The sequence below is a fragment of the Lipotes vexillifer genome, unplaced genomic scaffold (genome assembly GCF_000442215.2).
Source record: "Lipotes vexillifer unplaced genomic scaffold, Lipotes_vexillifer_v1.1 scaffold479, whole genome shotgun sequence".
NCBI lineage: Eukaryota > Metazoa > Chordata > Mammalia > Artiodactyla > Lipotidae > Lipotes > Lipotes vexillifer.
This window is the reverse complement of record NW_006796443.1, coordinates 2,882,200-2,901,298: the sequence shown is the minus strand read 5'-3', so window position 1 is coordinate 2,901,298 and position 19,099 is coordinate 2,882,200. Positions and strand designations below refer to the sequence as shown.

The window sequence follows — 19,099 nt, the reverse complement described above, 5'->3', positions numbered from 1 at the left end:
AATACATACACTACTGGGCTTCCCTGGTGGCGCAGTGGTTGAGAGTCCGCCTGCCGATGCAGGGGACACGGGTTCGTGCCCCGGTCCGGGAAGATCCCACATGCCGCGGAGCGGCTGGGCCCGTGAGCCATGGCCGCTGAGCCTGCGCGTCCGGAGCCTGTGCTCCGCAACGGGAGAGGCCACAACAGTGAGAGGCCCGCGTACCGGAAAAAAAAAGTCATACACTACTATATATAAGATAGATAACTAACAAGGACCCACTGTATAGCACAGGGAACTATACTCAATATCTTGTAATAACCTATAATGGAAAAGAATGTAAAAAAGAATATATATATTTATATACGTATATGTATAATTGAATCATGTTGCTATACATCTGAAACTAACACATTATAAATCAACTATATTTCAATAAAAATTTAAAAAATAAAAGAAGTATGCATACAAGAAGTGTGCAGTAAATAGTGGTTGAGTGAATGTTTGGAAATTGCCGTCGAGGTTTTATGGGAAACAGGGTCTACACGTTTAGGTATACCACCTGAAACTTTGTTTTTAAGGGATGTGAGGAAATCAGAAAGCTAGTATGTGAGATTTTAAGAAGAGTTTCTGTTCATTTTGTATTCCCGTCATTTAGGTTAGAGTCCATGGTCCAGATATTTTCATTCCCTGTTCTTTGTCAAGCTTTTCTTCCTTCTTTTATGCAAAGATAAACTGGCTCTGTTTGGCTCTGTTCTCTTTTTTTTCCTTTCCCCACGTAATAATCCTAGGCTCCAGTTCTGCAGAGCTCTGAAAACTCTATCAATTGTTCTTCCTTGTTTCTTTATTCATGCCTTAAGCTTTTGTTGCCTAAATTAAAGTAAAGTTTTTTAAAAGTCACATGTGACCTTCCTGCTTTATCCTCCTCTAGCCTTTCTGAGGAGCTTCCCAAGCATAGTGTGGTTATGACCTAGAAGTTCCAGGGCTCATACAGAAGGCTATGGCATTAAAAGCTGGCACTTTGAGGGGAATTTTGAAGTGATTGATTGGTGGGCAGTGACCCTGAAACATGCTGTAAGAGTGGGTGCTGGGACAGCTGGTGGCGAGTAAGCTGTTGGCAATGGAACAACCCAAAACATGTAGATTTTTGACTAAAAATAAGAACGGAAACCTAGATGGAGCCCTGCCGAGACTTGTCAGCCACCCCTTAGCTGTTAAGATGGATATAGCTACGAGGAGATGCAGTCCTGTCACTCAGAGACATCCACAGAAGACGCAGGCTCTATTCCTGGTTGCATCAGGGATGCCATTCCCCTTAGGGAAAGGTGATGTTCTCTTTCGCTGGGACGACGAAGGCACTGTGGGTCACATGGAGGCATCAGAGGAAGATGGGCCGTTTGCATTGCTATCTCCTTGATGTCACACAGCACACAAACCTGCCCCGCAACCCATGGGCACCACTGGGCTTCCAAAGAGCTCTCTTTGCATAAGGAGGAAGGTGGGAGAGGAAGTGCACTGCTTAAAGTTGGCTCTGCCTGTATTTCTGTGGGGCCTGACTCAATAAGACAATGTCTGATATAAAACTAAAGCAAATGAGGAGAGGAATTTTCTTGATCAATTACTTACTTTAGTATATTGCAGCATTACCTGTTCTCTTGTCAATAATATTTCTGTGTATGAAATATTTTTCTTTTTTTATGGAAGTGTAGTTGATTTACAATGATGTGTTAGTTTCTGGTGTTGAGCAAAGTGATTCAGTTGTATATATACTTTTTCAGATTCTTTTCCATTATAGTTTATTACAAGGTATTGAATATAGTTCCCTGTGCTATAGCGTAGGTCCTTGTTGTTTATCTATTTTATGTATAGTAGTGTGTATCCGTTGATCCCATACTCCTAATTTATCCCTCCCCCGCCCTTTGGTAACTATAGGTTTGTTTTCTATGTCTGTGAGTCTATTTCTGTTTTGTAAATAAGTTCTTTTGTATCATTTTTTTTTAGATTCCACATATAAGTGATATCATGTGATATTTGTCTTTCTCTGTCTGACCAACTTCACTTTGTATGATAATTTCTAGGTCCATCCATGTTGCTGCAAATGGCATTATTTCATTCTTTTATATGGCTGAGTAATATTCCATAGTATATATGTGCCACATCTTTTTATCCATTTATCTGTCCAGGGACACTTAGGTTGCTTCCATATCCTGGCTATTGTAAATAGTACTGCTGTGAACATTGGGGGTGCATGTATCTTTTTGAATTAGAGTTTCCTTATTTTCTGGATACATGCCCAGGAGTGGGATTGCTGGATCATATGGTAACTCTGTTTGTAGCTTTTGAAGGAAGCTTCTTACTGTTCTCCATAGTGGCTGCACCAAGTGAAATAGTTTTCTAAATCACACAGGCCACAGAGTGAAATGAGGGGGAGAGTCAGCCCTGAGGCCTTTTAGGCTTTGATGCCTGGGCTGCAAACCTGACTTCAGGAATCCGTGCCTTAGCTTTCTTATCTGGAAAATGGGGCCACTGCCCTCTTAATTGCAGGGCCATCGTTCAGATTAAAGAGTCTGTGCCCAGTGCCTCACAGCTGGTGGGTTCTCAGTGAAAAGTAGTGTTCCCGCCTTCATGCTCATACCGTGAGCTCCGTCCTTCAACCCTTGTCTGGTTAAATAAGGGGAAAAGCAGAGTTCGCTTAGTTATAAAATACTGCTGGCCTTTAGAAGTTTCTAAACACAATGCTGAAAGATTACCATCCACCCTGTCATTTATGAGTAAGAAGATCTGGGGGTACAAAAGTAATAGCAATTAATACTGTTTTCTTAATAATAGCGGTAGGTGCTAACTACAGCACTTTCTGACCACAGTGGCTGGTACTGGCAGTCATGGTGCTTTGGACACATCCTAATGGTGTGCTTTTTTTCTCCTTTCAGAAGCATCTGGCATGTCAGAGCTACAGTGTCTTCCATGGGACTTCCTTTGTGAATAGCTTCCATTTAAAAGAGTTGTGTGAATACCTTGTTTCAGTCAAGTTCCCAAAGAACACATTTGTCTTCTGATCTGCTGGAGGTCTTAAGGTTTGTGTTAATTTTTCCATTTGTCTCACTGAGGTTAGTATTAATTTTGAGGGATATTTTTAAAATGGGTAATGGTCATACCCTATTGCAATAAGAACTGTGGAGCTAGGTTATGCACAGATTGTAATCCTTTGATTTCATTGGGAGATGGATATAAATGAGGAGAAATTTGATATGATCCTTCTCATACTTACTATTAGATACTCTGGGATGTTACAAGGATATTAGAAATAAAATATCCCCCACGTTGGCTTAAAACAAGTTTTATTTCTGTGTTCATAAATTCTAACTGAACAGATCCAGTACATTTATATTGAGTGTCTACATATATCAAATTTTGTTAAGTACTTTCAATGAGCTAAGACCTCGCTGATAAATTATATTTTGGAACATTGAAAATCCAAACTGCATTTGTCAATATCTAGTGTTATCATTATGATATTTTTCAATTATAAAATCTCAGTAGCCAGAATGTTTTCATTTAGCTCTGCCAAGGGGTCCTCAGCCTGTGATTTATTAGGATAGAACAGGGTGATGGTGGTGGTGGTTTAATGTGTGTGCGTTAACAACTCGAAAAATCACTAACAGTATTGTTGCTCACTTAAAGACAGAGCTTGCTAGCAAAGCAAGCATTTTATTTTGGAAGTGCGTGTTCTGCTTCTGAGATGGTACCAAGTAAACCACTTTTATTCTGAAAGTGCTTTCTGACAAAGACCTACCTAAAGGCTGAAATTAATCCACCCATCTTTCATAGATGGAAAAATGAGCAAGAGAGCAGGTAAAGCTTGGCTCACTGAGTGGTTAAAAACTACGTGAAGAGCAAGGGAGAAGGAACAGAGTACTTTCCCTAGAATGACATGTTTTTTCCCACAGACTTTTATTTCATTCGGTTGGACTTTTATTCTGTCCACGGTGACAGATGTTTTCTCCTGCAATGGCCCTCTACTGTGGGTTTTTTTTTTTAACTTCTCTTACTGAGAAATCAAAGTAGATTTCACTGCAGTGCTGGGCTAGATTCCAGTTTTCCCACTGCACCCTTCATTGCTGGGCCCCATGATTGATTCACTTTGAAGGGTGAGGCATGTGGTACATACATATTGGGGGAGAGGACGGGTGGGGGGTTGTGTCTCCATCTTTAACTTTCCAGTGTGTCAGCTTGGTAGGATGTTATGGTGTGCAGAGATGTAACAAGTGTCTGACGGAAAAAGAGGTGCTAGAAAGGACTTGAGAAGTTACCTAAATGTTCTTCCCTAGTCCGCAAATAAGATCCCACTTGAACTGTCTGAAACCAATGAGAAACTGTTTGTTTTCAGACCTTTTTACCTAGGTATCCACTTTCCTTTTGAATCCTAATATAGATTCTCCTTTCTTAGAAACCTCACTGTCTAGAAAACCTAAGTGTTTCCCGACGTCCTCGCATGGCACTTTATTTCTTCTGTTATGGAGACAGAATGTATTGGTCAGAGTCCCCCTGTATCATCATAGGCTTAAGTCTCAAGTCATCCTTTTTCTCTCCAGGAGAGAGAAACCCATTTTTCTGAACCGTTCCTGTGAAATTGTACAGTCCACAAATTTATTTATCCCCACAGTTTTGTTCTGAGTCTCTTAAGTTCTCTACGTTCCACTTAAGTTTGAGAACACAGACAGGTTGCAGGAACATGAAAAATGATCTATTGTTGTTTCTCAGTGAGGCCACTATTGACATTTTCGGGGGGATACTTTGTGATGCAAGATCAGCCCATGGATTTGATCAATAGAAAGGTTAGTAGCCCTGCCTTCAAGGAACTAAAGACCAGCAGCACCCCGCCACCCAGTCCCCGGTTGACGTGATAACCAAATTCAAACCTCCTTTGCCTGTCCCTTCAGAGGAGGACCCGGATTGCCCAGACCAGAGAGTTGCCGGTGAGAGTTGAGCATGCTGAAATGGGCAGAGTTGAGCAAATGGTGGGGCTGGGCCTGGACCCCAGTTTTTAACTCTGGGTGCCATTCTCTTCCCCCCTATCATTCTTCAGTGCTGGGTCTACGCTGGCTTTTCAGCTGTCTAGAAACACACCAACGTGTGTATATGGATACTCTTTTGGAGAACCAGAATTTCTGGTTTGGTGTTTAGGGGAGATCACTGTTGTTTGATATGGGAACATGGAGAGAAGGAACAGAGTACTTTCAGAAGATAACGTCAGAGCTCAGTGCAGGGAAACAGGAGAGAGTAGACAGCTCTGGGGACTTACAGAAGAGACAGGGCTCGGACCCCAGAGGAAATAGTGGGGCTGGTGTTGCAAAGGTATCATCAGCTCAGTCACTGAGAAAGGAAGGGCGGGTAGAGCATCTGGAATCCAAGGGAAGACTAGAACAGGTCAGTAGCAAAGGAGTAGTTTTTCATTTGCTTTGTATCATGCACCCGAGTGTCAGCTCTCCGCTCCGTGTCACAGGCTTCCTCAGTAGTTCAGGAATCAGTTTGCGGGTAGCTCAAAGGGCCCTTCACTGCAGCTGAAACTCTCTCTTGCATCAGCCCCGATATCCCTCACCCACCCTCCATCCACATTTCTGCCTTGTCCCTCACTTATCTTTTGGCAGCTGCTCCCATTCCTGCCCTCCATTCTTCACGTCTGCAGAGAATGAGGAAATGACTTGATGCCTTTTATTTCTCTGGATTCTTCCAATATCTCAAGTAAGGCTATCCATTAAAAGGAAAGAACAGGGCTTCCCTGGTGGCGCAGTGGCTGAGAGTCCGTCTGCCGATGCAGGGGACACGGGTTCGTGCCCCGGTCCGGGAAGATCGCACATGCCGCGGAGCGGCTGGGCCCGTGAGCCATGGCCTCTGAGCCTGCGCGTCCCGAGCCTGTGCTCCGCCACGGGAGAGGCCACAGCAGTGAGAGGCCCGCGTACCGCAAAAAAAAAAAAAAAAAAAAAGGAAAGGACATAGAAACAGTGAGCTTCAGGAAATCTCTCCCACGAAAGCTTTGTTAAGGGGTGTGATCTCTTGAGACATTTACCGTAATACAGGCACAGTCTTTCCATAGAAAAACAAATTCTCATTCGCTGCTATTTTCTTTGGACTTAACATAAGGAATCGTTGAATTCCCTAGTACAGAGGTTACTTAATAAGAAAGTGAGAAGAATTCATGATTTAAAGGCACAGTTATAAGTAGGGGTATCTTGGTTGTTACAGTGGATTACACTTACTCACCTCCTTAGCTTGCACGAAATACACACAGCAACCACAGAGCTGCACACGGGAACTGAACTAAAGGACTCTTTTTCTTTGCTCTCTAGTAAAATGAAGAATCCTACATGATAAGATTTATCATCTATAAATAGACTACATTTATGGAGATAGAAATAACATCAAAGGCCTCCCTTACCTTGTGTTGTTTAATTATTTAAAGCTTTATAACTGAGTTCCTGAGCCCAGTTTTTCAAACATGGTGACTTTCCTGTCCTCTCTTCTTTGGTGCACAGGACACCAAGTTATATGTGACTTCTCAGAGTTTCTCATTTCCTGAAGTGCTCTACTAGCTCTATAAACATGGAAGAATAAATATTAGCTTTATGAGACCATGTTACTCTACCAGTTGAAAAATAGTGTACAGTAAAAAATACAAGGATGTAATGTTGAAAATTATAGGCCAGTATGCTCTCTTATTGTGGGTATATATCTAATCCTCATGCACAAAGACTACGTTTTCAGAAAACTGTGTGCTGTGTAATACCGCTTGCGTCTGTGATGTATTTTCACCCCTCAGGTTTAACAATGTATCTCAAGTGAGTCTTGCCTCACTAGTGAAATGTTTCAGACTTATTTACCACTCTGATTTAAAAACAAACAAACAGAACTCTCTGGAACTTGCTGTTAATTCTAAAAATTACATACGATCCAAAGTTAAGATGTTTGTGGCTTCCTTTCTAATTACGTTAGAAAATGTCTGATGGCAATTTTGAATCAAGAGGAAGTTTTGTGAGGAGTTTAAAAATAAAACGTCAATTGTGGTCTTGCACAGCTAGTCAGTACTTTACGTGTGCAGATTGTTATCTCAAAATCCAGACTCTAATTACACATTTTTAGCAGCAATGAAAATGTAGCATCCATTGACTGTGCCCCTAAAGCTTCACATTGACACCCGGTAAGGAAGAAAAAGAGTAACCTACATGGATAGTGTGTGAGTTGAAACGCTCTTTTAAAACTAGAGGATTCAATATAATTATGTTCAGGTAGTTCACTTCCTTCTAGAAATGACCATGCATTTGCCAAAAGTGCCAATGATTCATCATATCAAGGACAGTTTCTTCTTCCACATTAACTCTCCATTGTTCCTCTTGCTAAAAATGGAAAATAATCAGCCTTGTATATTCTGGGCTCAAAAGTAAGAAAATTGGACTAGCTCCTTCTAATTGCCTATATTTCTACAGCATTCTTCTTTTAAACAACAAAATTTAAAAATATATTAACTTTTATTATGAAATAGTTTAAGCCTACAGAAAATAATAGATGTACCTACTGCCATATTTTATTTTAAGATTGTCATTTTTGATGACATTTATTGTTTTCTTTCTAACTTTACAAGCAAAACATACATGTTCATTGCAGACAAATAGAAATACATAAAAACATAAAGGAAAAATTTGAAATCACCCGTAACACCCCTCCTCCCGAGAGAACCTTCATTATTAGCATTTTTATACATTTCTCCCCAGTGTTTACACATTTTTACAAATTGAGGTATAATTGACCTACATCACTATGTCAGTTCCAGGTACACAATATAGTGATTCAATATTTCTGTACGTTACAAAATGATCACTATGATCTGTCTGGTTATCATCTGTCACCATACAGAGATATCACAGTATAGCTATCTATATCCCCCATGCTTTACATTTCATCCCTGTGACTCATTTTTTTTTGTAACTGGAATTTTGTACCTCTTAATCTCCCTCAACTATTGCACTCATCTCCCAATCCCCCTTCTCTCTGGTAACCACCTCTTTGTTACATTCTGTATCTATGAGTCTGTTCTTTTATGTTCATTCATTTGTTTTGGTTTTTAGATTCCACATATACATGAAACCATACAGCATTTGTCTTTCTCTGTCTGACTTATTTCACTTAGCATAATACCCTCTAGGTCCATCCATGTTGTCACAAATGGCAAGATTTCATTCTTTTTTATGACTGAGTTGTATACCACATCTTTATCCATTTATCTATTGATGGACACTTAGGTTGCTTCCATATCTTGCCTGTTGTAAATAGTGCTGCATTGAACATAGGGGTACATATATCTTTTCAAATCACTGTTTTTGTTTTTGTCAGAATAATGCTTGGACGTGGAATTGCTGGATAGTATGGTAGTTCTATTTTTAATTTTTTGAGGAGCCTCCATACTATTTTCCATAGTGGCTGTACCAATTTACATTCTCACCAACAGCTGACTAGGGTTCCTTTTTCTCCACATCCTCACCAACACTTATTATTTGTTGTCTTTTTGATAATAACCATTCTCACAGGTGTGAGGTGATATCTCATTGTGATTTTAATTTGCATTTCCCTGATGGCTAGTAATGTTGAGCATTTTTCCATGTGTCCATTGCCATCTATATGTCTTCTTTGAAAAACATGTCTGTTCACGTTCTCTGCCTATTTTTCAATCAGTTGTTTCATTTTTTGATGTTGAGTTGTATGAGTTTTATATATTGGGGATATTAACCCCTTACCAGGTACATCACTTGCAAATATCTTCTCCCATTCAGTAGCTAGTGTTTTTGTTTTGTTGGTAATTTCCTTCACTGTGCAGAAGTTTTTTAGCTTGATGCAGTCCCATTTTTTTAACTTTTGCTCTTGTTTCCCTTGCCTAAAGAGACATTTCCAGAAAGTTATTGCCAAGGCCAGTGTCAAGAGTATACTGCCTATGTTTTCTTCTAGGAGTTTTATGGTGTCAGGTCATTTAAGTTTTTAATAAATTTTGAGTTTATTTTTGTATGTGGTGTGAGAAGGTAGTCCAGTTTGATTCTTTTGCATATAGGCGTCCAGTTTTCCCAGCACCATTTATTGAAGAGGCTGTCTTATCCCCATTGTGTATTGTTGTTGCCCCCTTTGTCATTGACTAATTGCCCATATAAGTGTATGTTCATTCCTGGGCTCTCTATTCTGTTCCATTTATCTATGTGTATGTTTTTGTGCCAGTACCATACTGTTCTGATGACTGTATCTTTGTAGTATAGCTTGAAATCAGGGAGCCTGATTCCTCCAGCTTTATTGTATGTTTGCTTTTACCAATGAGATTTTTCCTTTTATAGTTTCCATATTTCTAGTTGTACTCTTTTCTTTTTTGCTTAGAGAAATTCCTTTAACATCTCTTGTAAGGCTGGTTTAGTGGTCCTGGACTCCTTTAGCTTTTGCTTGTCTGTAAAACTCTTTTATCTCTCCATCAAATCTGAATTATAGCCTTGCTCAGTAAAGTATTATTAGTTGTGGGTTTTTCCCTTCATCACTTTCAAAATATTGTGCCACTCTCTTCTGACCTGAAGAATTTCTGCTGAAATGTCAGCTGATAGCCTTTGTGAGTTCCCTTGTATGTAACTAGTTGCTTTTATCTTATTGCTTTTAATATTCTCTCTTTATCTGTAATTTTTGCCGTTTTAATTCTAGTATATCTTGGTGTGGACCTCTTTGGGTTTATCTTGTTTGGTATTCTCTGAGCTTCCTAGACTTGGATATCTGTGTCCTTTCCCAGGTTAGGGAAATTTTCAGATATTATGTCTTCAAATAAGTTCTCTACTCCTTTCTTTCTCTCTTCTTTTTTTGGGACCCCTGTAATGAGAATGTTTCAGTACATTTGATGTTGTCCCAGAGGTCTCTTAACATATCCTCATTTTTTTTTAAATCCTTTTCTCTTTTTCTGTTCAACTTGAGTGATCTCCACTACTCTGTCTTCCAGTTTGCTGATCCTTTCCTCTGTATCATGTAATCTACTGTTGATTCCTTCTTTTTTATTGCAGTCATTGTATTCTTCAGCTCTGTTTGTCTCTTCTTTATATTTTCTAAGTCTTTGTTAAACTTTTCACTGTGTTCAGCGATTCTTCTCCCAAGTTCCTCAAGCACCTTGAACTCTTTATTGGGTAGATTGCTTATCTTCACTTCACTTAGCCCTTCTGAGATGTTACCTTGTTCCTTCATTTTGAAAATATTCCTCTGTTGTCTTATTTTGCCTGATTATTTGCTTTTACTTCTCTATATTAGGTAGGTCAGTTACATTTCCCAATCTAGGAAATTTGGCCTTACGTAGGAGACATCGATGGGTCCGAGCTGCACGCTCCCCCCTGTTCACTGTAGCTGTATGATCTAGGTATTCCTCCCCCTATGTAGGCTGCATGGGCCCTTCTGTTGTGGTGGGCCTGATTACTGTGTGCTGAGGTGACTGGTCTCCAGCCTGGTTGGTTGCCAGGCCCTGCCTAGTACAGAGGCTGCTGGCCACTGGTGGGCGGTGGGGGGCCTGTGTCCCAGCTAGCTGCCTGCATGACCCATTAAGTCCTGGACCCGGTGCTAGCCTGACTGTGGGTGGGACTGTGTCCCTGCAAGGCTGGCTACTAGGCCTGGGGCATCCCAGGACTAATGCTGAAAAGTTGGCGAGTGGGGCCAGGTCTAGGCACTAATAAACTAGAGGGAGGACTCCAAAATGGTGCCTGCCAGCACTAGTGTTCTCATGGTAGACTAAGCTCCTAAAAATGGCTGCCACCGGTGTCTCTGTCACCAGGGTAAGTCCCAGTTGCCTCTTGCCTCTCTGGGAGGCTCTCCAAGATCAGCAAGTGTGTCTGACTCAGACTCCTTTCAAATTATTGCTTCTGCATTGGGTCTCTGCATAGGTGCGATTTTGCATGTGCCCTTTAAGAGCAGAGTCTGTTTTCTGTAGCCTTCCGGCTTCCCTGAATGCAAGCTCTGCTGGCCTTCAAAGCCAGAAATACTGTGGGCTCATCTTCCTGGTGCAAGACCCCCAGGCTTCAGAGCCCAGTGTGGTGCTCAGACTCCTTGCTTCTTGGGGGAAATCTATGCAATTGTGATTATACTCCTATTTGTGGGCCACCTACCTAGAGATGTGGGTCTTGACTATACGGCATCTCTGCCCCTCCTACTGATCTTGTTGTGGCTCCTCCTTTATCTTCAGTTGTAGAAGATCTTTTCTGCTAGACTTTAGAACATTCCCATTGAGAGTTGCTCTGTAAACAGTTGTAATTTTCGTTTGCTATGGGAGGAGGTGAGCTCAGGGTCTTCCAACTCACCACCTTGGCCACCATCTCCACTGCCATATTTTAAAATGTTAATACTTCTAAAGTTGCTTCGTATATCTATTTTTTAAAGTGAAAAAAAAAATTACCATTCTTTCTATTTACCTAACACCATAGATACTATAACTTATATAAGATTTTGTATTTCATTCCTTTATATTATATTATATATCTGTATCTGATTATGTCTGTGTCTATATATATGGGATATTATGTTTAAGCTTACACAGATGAGATCATACTGAATTTGTACCTTTCAGTTTGTTTTTCCTCAACAGTTTTTTGGGGTTCATTTTTAGCATTATCTGTTAACATATGGACATTTGACTTATTCGTAGTAGTTAATTGTTTTATGTATCTACCTTCTCATAATGGAAAATTCACCAGTCTTTTTTTTTTTTTTTTCTGGACAACCACCTTCCTACACCCATCTCATCATTCACAGTAGACACGTAAACGTGTAGATGTGGGTTTAACGTTTGGTAGTGCAGCACCCTCCCTGCCATTGAATAGGCACTTGGGAAACAGTTATTCTTTAACTCTACTAGAAAAACTTGTATTTCCTTCTTGTCAACAAAGTTTTCTATTTTGTTTTGTTATTACCATTAGATGTGCCTCTGTCCCTTTTCCACTGAATTTTCTATGAGCAGTTTCTAATGTGGCTTTATTAATTCCATCTAAATCAAGTATATTTATGTGTAAGCAATGAGAAAAGACCAAAGGAATAGAGCAAAGACAAACAAGAGAGAATGAAAGAAGGAAGACGGGATTACGTCTAATCTTTAGCCTCTGAGACTCGATTGGTATTCCTGAGAGATACTTTTTAAAGGACATTTGCACAGTTTCTTTTTCTCCATCACCTCAGAGGTCAGCCAGTTTTGGAGGCCTTTCTCTTCCATTTAACCAATCAAATACTTCCTTTTGTCTCTTACTTTCATAATAACATTAGAAAAATGTATATTACTTTTTTAAATTTAGGTATATTTCAAGATCTGTCTCAAGTGTTTGCTTAGATTGTGGCGCCTCAAAAAATGGGAGCTATCAAAAAATCTGAAAACGGATATATATTTGTACTTTTTAGTAGATTTTACTGTTGTTTTGCATTTTGCCTAGCATGTGCTAAATAAATATTCGGTGAATGGTTGAATAAATAAACAAAGAAATAAATATTTGTAGAAGTTACAGTAATAAAGATTTGTAGAGGTTACATGGTCATTTGACTTAGAGGTATTTTAGTGTTACTAGTAATCATCTTTCATCTACTAAAACACTTAACTTCAACATTCAGGTCTCCTCTGATTGAAAACTAAAGGTCTAAAAACAAATGAAATATCAGAGTTAACTGAGAGCACCAATTCCCAAAAGTTATTAAAATTAAAGTCTCTATTTAAGGTTACCAGATTATTTAGGGCTCTAAAACAAGTGTCTACTGCCTTAAAATTTTAAGAGCTGTATGTCTCAGTGTTTAGACTATTCTCAAATTCTTTTGTTATTCTAGGAAATTAAACTTTTATTAGTTCATTTTATTTTTGTACATGACAGTGGGCTGAGCCAGTTGATGCCACTAAAAAAGTAAAACTTTGAAAAGTTGAAGAGTAAAAGCAATTATTTCTAGAACTGACAGAGCCTTTCCTGGGTTCAGTTCTTTCTCCGTTTAATTATTTATTCCTTTCAAGATACTGGAAATTATTAGACTGTAATTGATCTCAGCACTTGCCAAATGTAATTTTCTATATAAAAACATTAGTAAGTATTGAGAATTTCCTTTTGTTTCCCTTGCAAACAATGCTCTGGTCTTTTCTGAAAGTCAAGTTTATAGGGTTTTTCCCCATCCTTAATCTTTATTTTTGTTGTATTTGATGGAGTTCTACTCAGCTAAGATGTGCGCCAAGTTTAGTTTGTAACTGAGTATAAGTCATCAGAAAATAGGATTTCAGCCAGAAATTCTTGCACACATTACCTCTAGCTGCTCTGCCAAGTGTCACAGTACTATTTAGGCCTTCCCATATGTCTGAAATCAACAGGAAAATGCTTTTCAATCTTAGCTCACATATGTTTTTAAGTAGAATTTGTTCTGGTAGTACTGATATCCCCAGTATGAGATTATTAGTACTGTTTTCTAATGGTAAAGGTATGCTTTTTATCAGTTTCCATCGTAATGATAGCTCTGCGGATGGCTCTGGGTTCTCATTTGGCATATTTGTTGATAAGAGGGCTAGAGGAGGGAGACCTTCAAGATGGCGGAGGAATAAGATGTGGAGATCACTTTCCTCCCCACAAATACATCAGAAATACATGTACAGGTGGAACAACTCCTACAACACACCTGCTGAATGCTGGTAGAAGACCTCAGACTTCCCAAAAGGCAAGTTTTCCCCCACATACCTGGCCATGTGGCTGACAGGGTCTGGGTGCTCCAGGCACATGTCAGGCCTGTGCCTCTGAGGTGGGAGAGCCGAGTTCAGGACATTGGTCCACCAGAGACCTCCCTGCACCACATAATATCAAACGGCTAAAGCTCTCCCAGAGATCTCCATCTAAACGCTAAGACCCAGCTCCACTCAACGACCTCGAGCTACAGTGCTGGATATCCTATGCCAAACAACTAGCAAGACAGGAACACAAACACACCCATTAGCAGAGAGGCTGCCTAAAACCATAATAAGGTTACAGTCACCCCAAAACACACCACCAGATGCGGTCCTGCACACCAGAACACAGGCACCAGTCCCCTCCACCAGAAAGCCTATACAACCCACTGAACCAACCTTAGCCACTGGGGGCAGACGCCAAAAACAATGGGAACTGTGAACCTGCAGCCTGTGAAAAGGAGACCCCAAGCACAGTAAGTTAAGCAAAAGGAGAAGACAGAGAAACACACAGCAGATGAAGGAGCAGGGTAAAAATCCATCAGACCAAACAAATGAAGAGGAAATAGGCAGTATACCTGAAAAAGAATTCAGAATAATGACAGTAAAGATGATCCAAAATCTTAGAAGTAGAAAGGAGAAAATACAAGAAACGTTTAACAAGGACCTAGAAGAGCTGAAGAGCAAACAAACAATGATGGACAACACAATAAGTGAAATTAAAAGTTCTCTACAAGAAATCAATATCAGAATAACTCAGGCAGAAAAACGGATAAATGACCTGGAAGATAACATAGTGGAAATAACTACCGCAGAGCAGAATGAAGAAAAAAGAATGAAAAGAATTCAGGACAGTCTCAGGGACCTTTGGGACAACATTAAACGCACCAACATTCGAATTATAAGGGTCCCAAAGGAGAAGAGAAGAAGAAGGGGACTGAAAAAATATTTGAAAAGATTACAGTTGAAAACTTCCTAATATGGGAAAGGAAATAGTCAATCAAGTCCAGGAAGCGCAGAGAGTCCCATACAGCATAAATCAAAGGAGAAACACGACAAGACACATATTAATCAAACTATCAAAAGTTAAATACAAAGAAAACATATTAAAAGGAGCAAGGGAAAAACAACAAATAACATACAAGGGAAGCCCCATAAGGTTAACAGCTGATCTTCCAGCAGGAAATCTGCAAGCCAGAAGGGAGTGGCAGGACATATTTAAAGTGAGGGAAAAACCTACAACCAAGTTTACTCTACCCAGCAACAGTCTCATTCAGTTTCGATGGAGAAATTATGACCTTTACAGACAAGCAAAAGCTAAGAGAATTCAGTACTACCCAACCAGCTTTACAGCAAATGCTAAAGGAACTTCTCTAGACAGGAAACACAAGGGAAGGAAAAGGCCTACAATAACAAACCCAAAACAATTAAGAAAATGGTAATAGGAACATACATATCGATAATTACCTTAAATGTAAATGGATTAAATGCTCTAGCCAAAAGACATAGACTGGCTGAATGGATACAAAAACAAGACCCGTATATATGCTGTCTACAAGAGACCCACCTCAGACCTAGGGAAACATGCAGACTGAAAGTGAGGGGATGGAAAAAGATATTCCATGCAAATGGAAATCAAAAGAAAGCTGGAGTAGCAATGCTCATATCAGACATAATAGACTTTAAAATAAAGACTATTACAAGAGACAAGGAAGGCCACTACATAATGATCAAGGGATCAATCCAAGAAGAAGATAGAACAGTTGTAAATATTTAGGCACCCAACATAGGAGCACCTCAATACATGAGGCAAATGCTAACAGCCATAAAAGGGGAAATCGACAGTAACACAATCATAGTAGGGGACTTTATAACACCCCACTTTCACCAATGAACAGATCATCTAAAATGAAAATAAATAAGGAAACACAAGCTTTAAATGATACATTAAATGAGATGGGCTTAATTGATATTTATAGGACATTCCATCCAAAACCAGCAGATCACACTTTCTTCTCAAGTACTCAGGGAACATTCTCTAGGATAGATCATATCTTGGCTCACAAATAAAGCCTTGGCAAATTTAAGAAAATTGGAATCGTATCAAGTATCTTTTTCTACCACAACGCTATGAGACTAGATATCAATTACAGGAAAAAGTCTGTAAAAAAAACAAAGGCATGGAGGTTAAATGATACACTATTAAATAACCAAGAGGTCACTGAAGAAATCAAAGTGGAAATCAGAAAATATTTAGAAATAAATGACAGTGGAAACATGATGACCCAAGACCTGTGGGATGCAGCAAAAGCAGTTCTAAGAGGGAAGTTTATAGCGATAAAATCCTACCTCAAGAAACAAGAAACATCTCAAATAAATGACCTAACCTTACACCTAAAGCAATTAGAGAAAGAAGAACAAAAAACCCCCAAAGTTAGCAGAGGGAAAGAAATCATAAAGATCAGATAGGAAATAAATGAAAAAGAAATGAAGGAAACAGTAGCAAAGATCAATAAAACTAAAACCTGGTTCTTTGAGAAGATAAACAAAATTGATAAACCATTAGCCAGACTCATCAAGAAAAGAAGGGAGAAGACTCAAATCAACAGAATCAGAAACGAAAAAGGAGAAGTAACAGCTGACACTGCAGAAATACAAAGGATCCTGAGAGATGACTACAAGCAACTCTATGCCAATAAAATGGACAACCTGGAAGAGATGGACAAATTCACAGAAAAGCACAACCTTCCGACAGTGAACTAGGATGAAATAGAAAATATAAACAGACCAGTCACAGGCACTGAAATTGATAAAAAAATCTTCCAGTAAGCAAAAGTCCAGGACCACATGGCTTCGCAGGCGAATTCTACCAAACATTTAGAGAAAAGCTAACACCTATCCTTCTCAAACTCTTCCAAAATATAGCAGAAGGCGGAACACTCCCCAACTCATTCTACGAGGACACCATCACCCTGATTCCAAAACCAGACAAGGATGGCACAAAGAAAGAAAACTACCGGCCAATATCACTGAAAAAGATAGATGCAAAAGTCCTCTACAAAATACTAACAAACAGAATCCAACAACACATTAAAAGGATCATACATCATGATCACCAGCGGTTTAGCCCAGGAATGCAAGGATTCCTCAATATACGCAAACCAGTCAGTGGCATAAGCCATATCAAGAAACTGAAGGAGAAAAACCTCATGATCATCTCAATAGATGCAGAAAAAGCTTTTGACAAAATTCAACACCCATTTATGATAAAAACCCTCCAGCAAGTAGGCACAGAGGGAACTTAACATAATAAAGGCCATATATGACAAGCGTCGTTCTCAATGGTGAAAAGCTGAAAGCATTTCCTCTAAGATCAGGAACAAAGCAAGGTTGCCCTCTCTCACCACTATGATTCAACATGGTTTTGGCAGTTTTAGCCACAGCAATCAGAGAAGAAAAGGAAATGAAAGGAATTCAAATTGGAAAGAAGAAGTAAAGCTGTCGCTGTTTGCAGATGACATGATACTATACATAGAGAATCCTTAAGATGCTACCAGAAAACTACTAGAGCTAATCAATGAATTTGGTGAAGTCGCAGGATACAAAATTAATGCACAGAAATCTCTTGCATTCCTATACACTAATGATGAAAAGTCTGAAAGAGACATTAAGGAAACACTCCCATTTACCACTGCAACAAGAGGAATAAAATACCTAGGAATCAACCTACCTAAGGAGACAAGACAAAAGACCTGTATGCAGAACTATAAGACACTGATGAAAGAAATTAAAGATGGCACAAACAGATGGAGAGATATACCATGTTCTTAGATTGGAAGGATCAACATTGTGAAAATGACTATACTACCCAAAGCAATCTACAGATTCAATGCAATTCCTATCAAACTACCAATGGCATTTTTCACAGAACTAGAACAAAAAATTTCACAATTTGTATGGAAACACAAAAGACTGTGAATAGCCAAAGCAATCTTGAGAAAGAAAAATGGAGCTGGAGGAATCAGGCTCCCAGATTTCAGACTGTACTACAAAGGTACAGTAATCAATACAGTATGGTACTGGCACAAAAACAGAAATATAGATCAGTGGAACAGGATAGAAAGCCCAGAGATAAACACACACACATATGGTCACCTTATTTTTGATAAAGGAGGCAAGAATATACAATGGAGAACGCACAACCTCTTCAATAGGTGGTGCTGGGAAAACTGGACATGTAAAAGAATGAAATTAGAACACTCCCTAACACCATACACAAAAATAAACTCAAAATGGATTAGAGACCAAAATGTAAGGCCAGACACTATTAAACTCTCAGAGGAAAACATAGGCAGAACAGTCTCTGACATAAATCACAGCAAGATCCTTTGTGACCCACCTCCTAGAGAAATGGCAATAAAAACAAAAGTAACAAATGGGATCTAATGAAACTTAAAAGCTTTTGCACAGCAAAGGAAAACATAAACAAGATGAAAAGACAACCCTCAGAATGGGAGAAAATATTTGCAAATGAAGCAACTGACAAAGGATTTATCTCCAAAACTGACAAGCAGCTCATGCAGCTCAATATCAAAAAAGCAAACAATGCAATCCAAAAATGGGCAGAAGACCTAAATAGACATTTCTCCAAAGAAGATATACAGATTGCCAACAAACACATGAAAGGATGCTCAACAACAGTGATCATTAGAGAAATGCAAATCGAAACTACAATGAGGTATCACCTCACACCAGTCAGAATGGCCATCACCAAAATATCTACAAACAATAAATGCTGGAGAGGGTGTGGAGAAAAGGGAACCATCTTGCGCTGTTGGTAGGAATGTAAATTGATACAGCCACCATGGAGAACAGTATGGAGGTTCCATAAAAAACTAAAATTAGAACTGTCGTACGACCCAGCAATCCCACTACTAGGCATATACCCTGAGAAAACCATAATTCAAAAAGAGTCATGTACCACAGTGTTCACTGCAGCTCTATTTATAATAACCAGGACATGGAAGTGACCTAAGTGCCCATCGACAGATGAGTGGATAAAGAAGACGTGTCACATATATACAGTGGAATATTACTCAGCCATAAAAAGAAACGAAATTGAGTTATTTGTAGTGAGGTGGATGGACCTAGAGTCTGTCATACAGAGTGAAGTAAGTCAGAAGGAGAAAAACAAATACCATATGCTAACACATATATATGGAATCAAAAAAAAAATGGTTCTGAAGAACCTAGGGGCAGGACAGTAATAAAGACGCAGACGTAGAGAATGGACTTGAGGACACGGGGAGCGGGGAAGGGTGAGCTGGGATGTAGTGAGAGAGTGGCCTGGACATATATACACTACCAAATGTAAAATAGATAACTAGTCGGAAGCAG

At 39.4% G+C, this 19,099-nt stretch overlaps 1 protein-coding gene across 1 annotated transcript in view; it reads left to right on the top strand.

The window, feature by feature from the left end:
- Window positions 1-2,906: 2,906 nt before the first annotated feature.
- The window catches only part of ENOX1 (ecto-NOX disulfide-thiol exchanger 1), a 309,422-nt gene continuing 293,229 nt past the window's right edge, over window positions 2,907-19,099 (top strand). Inside the window, exon 1 of the mRNA XM_007468621.1 lies at window positions 2,907-3,053. The gene's annotated coding sequence lies outside the window, so the exon portion shown is untranslated. The remainder of the gene's footprint in view (window positions 3,054-19,099) is intronic.